Raw genomic sequence first — 10,108 nt, 5'->3', positions numbered from 1 at the left:
TAGGAGGTCTGACAAGACAATCCAACAGCCCCTTCTGGCCTTAAAACCCTTCAAATCCATGAAACCCACGAACACTTTCTGCTGGAACACATTTGCTACAACTGCTGTGATTCACCCTCCTTGTTACTCTCTGGGGCTCCCTGCCAAACACAAGAAAATAAGGTTTTAAGCCCAGAAGGATTTTTACAGTAATACAAGATATTGATCCCTGTGTTGTTTTCAGCAGCAGCTTGTTTTTCTGTCTAGGTTCCTTAGAATCCCAGTGTGCCCAGCAGGTTAATGCTGAGTAACTGTAAGACGTTAGGAAAGCATGACACACACTTTATTATGCAGTTATATTATCCAGAGACAGCAAGAATGACATTGGCATAGATTCAAACCAGTGTTAGTGTTTATTAAAATCTGGTTGTGTACTGAAATTCCAGTGGTAGCTTACAGTTGGCAGCACCCATTCTATGCTAATTTAGGTTAGTAAGCGTTGTGCCACCTTCAAAAGGCCACAAAATGAATGGAAGATGGGACTGATGCTTGGGAAGCTGCACAAACACAATGAGCCACATCACATATCAATAAATGTAACAGGCATTTTAGTGCTTAGAAAACAGAGCAAATCTCAACTCTGTCATTTTGATAGAAAATGCTGTGCTCCGTTCTTCTTTCCTTGGGCCTCAGTAATTCAAGACAGAATAGAAGAATTGATTCTTCTCACTGCTTCAAGATACCTCTCGGTCTTTTAGTGATCAAACTGATGCCCAGGAATAATATAGCTCTTTGCATCAATGAATTTTATGTCACCTATCAGCAATGAGACCATCAGAGTGCTTTTAGGAAGTTTTTAAAATAATTTGCAGGAATTTTTGCCTGATTTTTTTCTTTCTTTTGAGTGCAGGTAAATGTTCCATCAAAATAAAAAATTCCTGAGCATCACTAAACACATCCACAGTAATACAGAACTGTGTAATTTGATCCAGAGACTCTGCAAGTGTGGCCAACACAAAATTGGTTAAAGGTTACATTACTTCTAAGCAAACCATGGCTCTGATGCATCTTTGTTACTATCATTGAGAAATACAATGTGAGTAATTTCCAAACTGGGCTGTTCTCACGTGATCCTGTTGATCTGTGCTTTTCCCCTGGGAAGACTATGTAACTTTTGTCATATAGGTTTTCCAAGTACTGTAGCCATTCAACAGAACTCCAGAAGTTGGTCCAGTAAGAGAAAACCACTGTATGCATTACAAGACCAAACAAAGACTGTAGATGCTGGTCTGTATCTGTTCTTGTCTTGCTATATGGTTGAAATAGCAAAGAAAAAATTGAATTTTCCATTTTGCATGTTTTAGAAATGTCTATACTATGAATTTTTAATGTTTAATTGAGTTACAGCCTTTAAACAGCCAAAATGGAAAGTTGGGGGAGGGGGGATTTGTATTTGTTACACAAAAGGAACAAGGCTGATACATGTTCTCTGACATTGTGGCATTGTGTCTTTTTAATTCCCTTAAGTTTTTTAGATGTTTGACCATCACTTGATCATGTGTCCAGGGTAAACACGCACCAGGTTTAGGGTTAGAGAGAAGTTTCCTTTCTGGTGAGTTCAGCGGGACTTCTGGAGGAGTCTGGAGCCTTTTTTCTGCAGAAAGGGCCACAGAGCATAGCCAGGATCACCTGGGCAAACCTTTCCTAATCCATTTCCCCTCACAACACAGTCCTCAGGAGCTGCTAGAATCCTGATCTTTCCTCCTCTTGCTAGGGGAAAAAAGTGGTGCGTCCCATGACAAATTAACCTAACCAAAGTCCCTGGGCTCAGGATAATGTTTTACTGGTACAACAGATGCAGCTTGTGGTTTAGAGGATATCAGATGAGATAACTTGAATGTCCTCTGAAGCTGTGCAAGTTGTTGGCATTTAAAAATCATAGACATATTAACAAACATCTGTTATGCTACACATCATAACATTTATTGTAACATACCGTACAATATGCTGCACCGTGTTAGTGATAATAATAACTATGATAATTACACATACAAAAGAGGATGTGCAACTCAAAAGCATTAAGTAGAACCAAAATATAAATCTCTCTGACAGAGTTCTCATTTATAATGTAAAACCTTACATGAAAGAAAAACACAAACAGCACAAGACATCTGAATTGCAGCTCCGATTGAGATCCAAACAAACTAAAGTTAGGTGTAAGGGCAATGTGTACCCAGGGACATAAATAAATAAAAGGAAGCAAGAAAATAGCCTCTTTTTACATCCAGACAGTCCAGAGAATAATAATGTGCTAGTTTTTCAAATCCAAGTACCTATTGAAGATTGTAATGATTTCAGTCTAAAAAGCAGTGCTGGAAAGCCTCTTCAGAGATTTCAAGCTCCCACTGTGCAGAAACATTGTGTCACTGCACACGGGTATAACGGAGACAGACAAAAGAAATACTTCAAGGAAAGACATGGGGAAGCACTGGATGATGTACTTTCCCAGAAAACCTAGTTACAGTTTTAACAGTGACCAAAAAAGAAAAAAAAAAAAAAAGGTGGGTGGAGGTTGGAGGGGGACATGGTTGAGTGATTTCTTGCCCTAAACTGAAAATACTGCCTCAAAACTGATTACACTGCAAGTAGAGAAGCTTCAGGTATCCTTTTATTTTACCAAAAGTGGTACCAAGAATTTACCATGATAAAGACTGCAACATGGTTTGTGGTTTTCCACACAAGCTACAGTAACGTACCCTTCCAAACTGACCTCTCCAGTCTTCTCTACTGACCTTTCCATATAGAAAATAATTGAGAAGCACTGTAAGGGCTGTGTTAATCGTCCTTAAACTTGTGTGCTTGCAGCTTGTTTTGCTCCGTGTATTTAACTTGCATTAAAAAAATCAGCATAGGTTGTTACACAAACAAAAGGCAGACTAATTAAGGCGAAATTACTCAGACTACTTTAGTTTATACAAAGATTTAATCCTGGATTATCATTTAAAGATGCTGAACATCATATAAAGCATCAATAGTAATTACATTTTATTTACTTTCAAGGGCTGATCCTGTATAATATTTATGAGGTAGAGAAAAATATTGTACTTTTAGGAAATTAAGTTTTCCAGGAATACGTTATCTAGGTTTCTTGTTTTTTCTTAATCAATTCACACAATAAATCCATTTGACTTCATATTTTTAACTAAAATGCTGAGAAAAATCATGACATTTTTATTAGAGGTCAAAAGGACAAGAAGATATTTTTAAAGCCTTTTTTTTTTAACATAAAACTATTAACACCTAAAGGGAAAGAAGCTATATAACATTTTGAGTTTAAATTAATCCATTTATATGAGAGTTGCAGAATAGCACTTTTTCCTCACTGAAAGAGAAGTGAGACAGGAAACTCAGAATCCCTCTTTGGTTATAGGAGGACACTCTGTATTTTGATAAATACAAGTGTCAAAGATTGATATCTAAACAATTGTCAGACACCTGAGAAAAATACACTAAGAGGCTTTTTTCCATACTGGTTAAAGTTATTCCCAACTATGAACCTTTACTGCTTTGAGTACAGTCAAGATCTTTGTGTTTCTTGACACTTTTCAGTCAATACTTTTCCCAAGTAAAGTCCTAAAAAAATGAGATATATTTATAGAAATAGCCACTCAGAAGTTTACAAGGAAGACAGCCACGTTATTGCCAATATCTGGATTCCTAAACCTAGCACCCGCATTTTGCTCTTGGCAAGTGGCAGTGACAAATCCTGACAGAGAGGAAACTTCTGGGCATCTATCTGTCCCATGGGCAGTGGCTGGGATGGAGGGTGCAGGACAACCTCTCTAAGCATCTCAGCTGCTGAAGCAGGAAAAGAAGCAGCAGTGATTCTGACTTGGAGACATTTATGGGACACTGAAAGGGAGAGGAAATAGCTTCAAAGACCAACTTTTGCAGCCCTTTTTTGCAGTGGTTCCCGTCATTTTAAGGTCATGGCATATATAAGAGCAATGATATTGGATCCAGATTACATGAAAAATACCACTACTAAAGAAGCTAGAAATTTAAAATAGAACAATAAAAACAGAAGAAATGATACTGTGCAAAAAAATGTGCAGTCATACATTGTCAGTAATGCATATATGCAAAACTCTTCAGGTGCAGAAATCTTCCTTTTCAAAGCCATGCTAAAATTGGAAGCTCTCTTGTGATTCAGAGCTTTCACTTTCTCATCTGATGTTTGTGCCACACAGAAAGAGAGCCCAGCCTTTCACTTTTGCCCTTAAGTACCTTAGCTAATTCCCAGCTGGGTGCAGCAAAACTCAGACCAATAACCATATTATCAGTACTCATAAGATCAGATGTCTCTAACCTAAGTGTCACTATAATTCTTCCTGACCATAGGTTCTAATCATCACTATGAAATCTGGAACATAATTAAATAATTTTAATCCTAAAAACATCAGTAAATCTCTGATATACACCCTGGAAACCCTGGTGTGTTTTACTTCATTTTCTCGGGATTCAAAAATAAATAAAAAGATGTGGAAAGCAGAAAGTAAAAACAGAAAAAAATAGCAGGATGTTGCTGCCACTGATGTCTATGGCAACTGGCAGAAATCCCATGCATTTTAATGGGAGTAAGATTTTCAATTTTTAGTACTTGTGCCCTACATATCTTTCGCCTTCAACTCTTCTTGACAGCATTGACTACATGATGTTCTGAAAAATGAACCTCCAAAATGCAGTTTTGGCCTGTTGGAAAGGTTTACTCTTTTTTTATTTTTTTGCTTCTCTTTAACTTATGCTCAAATTTCAAACATGGGCATAAGGATTATATTTTTATTTTACTACATAAGGGGAGTGAACAAGTCTTGATGCTGACAGAACACTTTATGTGATATTTAGCAACAAAGAAGGAAACTCTGTCAGCCCAGAACTCACAGGAGCACCAGTTGGCTAAATTCATGGCATGGTGTGGGAAAATTACCTCAACACTGTCTACTTTTGCTGATTTTTCCTTGTGCTGACACTTCTGATGCCCTGAAAGTTGCTGTGCTCACATCCTCTGCTGCTGGTGTCAAAGAACACTCTCAGTCTTCACATGCCAAGATGAGGAAAACCTATTGCAATGCCCAAAAGACTTAACTCCTGTCAAATATATTCATTTAACACAAGCACTCTGGTCTATGGCTCTGAAATCTTAAAGTGATGGCATGAAGCAGGAAGGAAGGGAAAAACAGGCAGTGGCTTTAAAAGAAAATCTTCAATTAATAGGTAGAGCCACTCTAGTTTATTGCAAAAGAAAAAGACAGAAAGTATTGGCCACAAAGACAGAACAAGATTTTCAGATTAGTACTGTACACAAAGGATTGTACACAATCCTACTGAAAAATAGTAACTTAGAAATAACTGCCTCACATGAAAAACAGCCTACTTGACCATACCCTTGAAGATATCTACAGACCTTCTTGTGTCCAGACTCTTCCCTGAAGACTACTTTTACCACCTGGGTCACTTTTAGGTATTAGTGTAGATTTAGAATTTTTAAATGTTGTATTAAAAAAAAAAAAATTAAAAAAAAAATTGTTCAACTATTTGGGGTGCAGTATTCACTTTATTTTTTTTTCTATTCCTGCCAAGACGATAGAAGCCCAGAGCATAGTGAAATTCCTGCATCCTGTGCTACAGATTTCCTAGGCTAAGCAACAATCCCTCTCTACTCCTTTGTCCTCTCCATTTCATTAAGTTTACATATATGGGAATTAAACACTTTCAGAACAGGACCAATAGCAAGCCTGTCACACCAAGCTCCTGACTCTCAGAGGTTATGAGAATGTGTTCCTCCACATGTAGAGATTCCCACTGGTGTTAGCATCCCCTCATAGGTCCACAGAACAGAACAGGATATCTGGACTTGCAAGGGATCGGAGAATCCAACCACCTGCTCCTCACAGGACTACCAAAAACTAACTCAGTTAACCATGTAGGCCATTTGTTTGGTTTACCACATCCACCAGCTGGGTTGGTTTTGGGTTTCACAGCTGTAAGGTCCCTGCCCTACTTCTTTCATCATACTGCCATCCAAATTTACTTTATTTTGCAGTATACACAAACAAAGGAATAGAAATTTAAGATTAGCCTCAAAAAGGTGTCAAAGAATGTGATGAGGCTACAAGAAGAAAACCTACCAACATCTGCAAGGCAGATGAAATAATCCATCTGTGCAGCCCAGGAAGTGTCATCTGAAGGTTTGCATGTACCTCTGAGCCCTCATGTTGGAAAGAAGTGGATCAGCAGGAGTCAAATGTAAATCATCAGGCCTGTGAGGAAAGCCTGAAGGAACTGTGCCTGTTTAACCTTAAATCAAAGAAAATGGAAGGAGGCATTTGAGCAATGGCTACGGTGTAGAAGATAATTATAGATTTGCTTAATCCATTCTGGGTAAAATAAAAAGAAGTAATAGACCTAAGTTTCCGAAAGAAAAAGTGGTTTTAATAAAGCACTGGTCTAGCTTCCCTGTGCAACAGTGAAACTTCACCCACTGAGGGTCTTCCAGAGCAGGCAGGATAAACTTCAGTGATGTAGGTGTACATTGATCCTACAGTGGGACCATCAAATTGTGGTTACACACACACATGCAGAGAAACACTTTCACCCTTGTTATTTTTTTAATCCTTTATTCTTGAGAAGAAACAGAAAAGTTTTCAATGGTCAGGAGGGACTGTAGGAGCTGTTTGTCTCTCTCACATTCCTTCCCCTTTTGTGTTTTCACTCATTTTCTTAAATTTTATTTTCATAATTTATTTCAGAAAAGGAACCATTTATTTTCCTTTGCAAAACACCGTAAAAGTTCAGGTAAAGTAAAAGCTGGGTCCGAATGACCCCTTCACGGGATGACACTTTATAAATAGGATTTTTATAAAATACCTACATTTTCAGACATTTGCCCATACAAGTGCATAATGAAGATTCTGAAGATTTTTTTTTTCCACCCACTTCATTCTAAGAACAGTGCAGTGAAGTAGCTGGTAGCAAAGGAAACTTTCTAGGCATCGCCATTCAAATAAGGACACGCTCACAGCTTTTGTGTTTGCTTGGAGACTATCAGCACTTTCTATATAGCCAGAGAAGCAATTTTATAAACAATGGAAGCATTTCTACTGAGAAAAAAGATTTTTCAAAACACAACACATACTTTTTACTAATCCTAACAATCGTGATAAACTTGCAGGAACTTTTGAAACAAGAGCATAAGAAGATAGAATGAGAAGTGTAAGAGGAAAAGAAGAGAGCATTAATAAAGAGTTATTGAAAATGTATTATTGGAAGCAGGTAATTTTGTGAGTTGTCCTCCAAGGCTAAAGATTTGAGATTTGATTCAATTGCAAGTGATCTGTAGAGCAGCTGTAAAATCTCCTATTCTTGCTCACATCAAAAACCAAGATTTTCTTGACACACTCCCCATTTAGACCATAATAGGGGTTGAAAATACACGGATAAAAAACAATAATTCTGAAGGGTTATGCTGCTGGCTTTAGCCCATCCTGTATTTCAGAAACACTAACAAGTGCTTCATTTCTTTAATATCTAACCTCTGCAAACAAAAAATGCTCATCGAATTTTAAATGAAGGCTATGACCACGATCTTGTTTTAGTAAGGGACTGTTTGGCACTTTAAAACATTCTTTTCTTTAAGTAATCACAGTGTTGTACCTCAGCATGTTTGGTTTTCCTCAGATAGTCTTTATAATCAATACAGCAAAGGGAGTATAGCAGAGGGAATGCAACATTTCCTGACATAACCTATTTATCTAGCACAAAACGGGAAAGATTTTGAAGGAAATGGAAACTATTCAGAGAGAGCAAGGTCTGGCCAGTACTTCTGCCCTGGCTATATTTGTTGATTCCTTAATTCACCAGGAATCTCAGTCTCCTCATCCTGTCTCTGTGTGTAATGTTGAATTTGAGCTGCTCTTTGCTATGTTGGGGTTTTTTTTCTCTTCTTGTTGTATTTGTTCTGAATACTGAAACATTTTTAAAAATACAAAAAAGAGCATACAAACATGCAACTCAACCCAAAAAATCAAGCATGGCACAGTAGGAGAAGAAAGCTTCTGGGGAGAGAAAGCAAAACTGTGTGACAGATGGAAAAGTCTCAATGGATGAATGGTACTACTACAAATAAGTAGCAGACAGCCAGAGGGAATCAAATAATGATTACAGAAGAAAAATGAGGGTTAAAAAATGGGGTAAAAAACCTTCAGCACTGGCAGAAAATTCTAGAGTAGTAATGTGTAATATTTGTAGAAGGGAGGTTTAATTATATGCTTTCCACAAACAGGGAGAGCAGTAGAGACAAAGAAGCTAGACAGCTGACAAGCATGCCACTGTGGACAGTATAAAAAGCTCAATGTGTCCTTGGAGAGTAAGGAACGTACTCCAGGATTCGGGCTGGCATGCCCCCAAACCTGAACAGATTACTTTCTGACGATCAATACCTGTAACCACCAGAGGCCTGTTGGAGAGTTTAAAAAAAAATAGAAAAAATCAGCTTCAAAGAGACCTGGTCCCAAGCTCACGTTTTATTTTTGCCACTGGGTGCTGAGGTAAGAGCTTTGGACAAGTCTCATTTTTCATCTCTTTATAGGGCTGTGGATTGAATATGAAGTGTCGCAGCATGTTCTCAGGGCTTCGCTCCGTCGGTTTCCTGTCCCAGAGAGGAGCGCTCTCAGGATGACACTCGTCCCCTTTGACTGAATCTGGTATCAGATCTTTCACAACAGCCTGAGTAATGTCTCCTTTAACATCCATGACTCTTATCCACCTATAAAGGAAAAAAATAAAATCCTTATTGTTTTCTTAAGTTAAGTCACTTTTCCTTTGGAGAGAGATAGAAAAAACAAGAAGGTTCCTCATTTTATTTGAAATGTCGCTGATCAACAGTTATGTCCAAATACAGCTTAGCTATTTTAGAGAAGTACAGTGGGCTCTTTTTCACATAGTGTAGTATACCTGAATAGAAATTAAATCTCATTTTTTTTCCCCATAATATAATTTAATCACAAGCACATGCTGAAAAAAATGCTTTCAGACATTACTATGAGTAGGAAACAATAATTCATACATGTTTCTGGAGTCACAGAGAGTTCTGTATAGTTTGATGCCTCCAACTACAATTCCACCTTTTCCTCTCTCGCATTTAGCTTAATTTTCTTTTGTTTTTCCCCCATGCATTTTTCAAATACTGCAAGGCAGTGCATATTTTCCAGAAAGCACTGATGCGATTTATTTTTTTGTCCAACTACCTTCGTTGCTGAAAATGACTGATCTGAATAAGGCAAAACAGAGAAGAACAGAAAATCTAAGCAGCTTTTTAAGGAAACAGCCAAAAAGGAAAAAAGAATGAGAGAAAGAGAGAGAGAAAGAGAGAAAGAAAGAAAAAGAAAGAAAGAAAGAAAGAAAGAAAGAAAGAAAGAAAGAAAGAAAGAAAGAAAGAAAGAAAGAGAAAGAAAGAAAGAAAGAAAAGAAAGAAAGAAAGAATTGTGTTATTAATAGCAAACTCCAGGATGATGGATGAAAAGAACAACAATATCCTTTAATCATAAAGCACTAACATTCCAGCAGTGCTGGTAAGTGAGTGGAGCAGTGAAACCATTTGAGACTTAAACAGATGGATTAGGAAAGGTTCCATTGTGGGTTCCTGGACAGATTTGAAAACAGCAGCCTGATTAACTAATGCACAAAAAGCAAGTGATTCTTCCAATCAATAAGCTTTTATGTAAGCATATTTGAGTTATAATATTTAAACACAACAGACAAGTGGGGAATCAGGAATTCCTCATGCTGGGCTAACAAAGCAGTAAGTTTTACTTGAATCTGGATATCTCTTTTTTCCCAGCAAATCTCAAAGGGATTTTATAGCTAATGTTGTCACCACATGTTCATCAATATATTAACAGCTCCTGATGGTTTTGTGAAAATGATGGTGAGTTCCAAGTTCAAAAGATGCTTTATTTTCACAAATATTTTTTTTTAAATACTCCTTTAGGGAGAACTTAACCAAGTTTTCATTGAATGAGGGAAACTACACATAAAATTAATCATTGACTACCTTTCCTAGTGAGCACTC

At 37.4% G+C, this 10,108-nt stretch overlaps 1 long non-coding RNA gene across 12 annotated transcripts in view; it reads right to left on the bottom strand.

Moving 5' to 3' along the window:
• Positions 1-373: 373 nt before the first annotated feature.
• LOC108448016 overlaps positions 374-10,108 on the bottom strand; it is a 207,921-nt gene continuing 198,186 nt past the window's right edge. For all 12 annotated transcript variants that reach the window (XR_001863779.1, XR_001863780.1, XR_001863783.1 and 9 more), the window contains one exon: positions 374-8,803. This is a non-coding gene — a long non-coding RNA (uncharacterized LOC108448016). The remainder of the gene's footprint in view (positions 8,804-10,108) is intronic.

The sequence above is a fragment of the Corvus brachyrhynchos genome, unplaced genomic scaffold (genome assembly GCF_000691975.1).
Source record: "Corvus brachyrhynchos isolate BGI_N302 unplaced genomic scaffold, ASM69197v1 scaffold14, whole genome shotgun sequence".
NCBI classification, from domain to species: domain Eukaryota; kingdom Metazoa; phylum Chordata; class Aves; order Passeriformes; family Corvidae; genus Corvus; species Corvus brachyrhynchos.
This window is presented reverse-complemented; position numbering and strand designations above follow the sequence as displayed.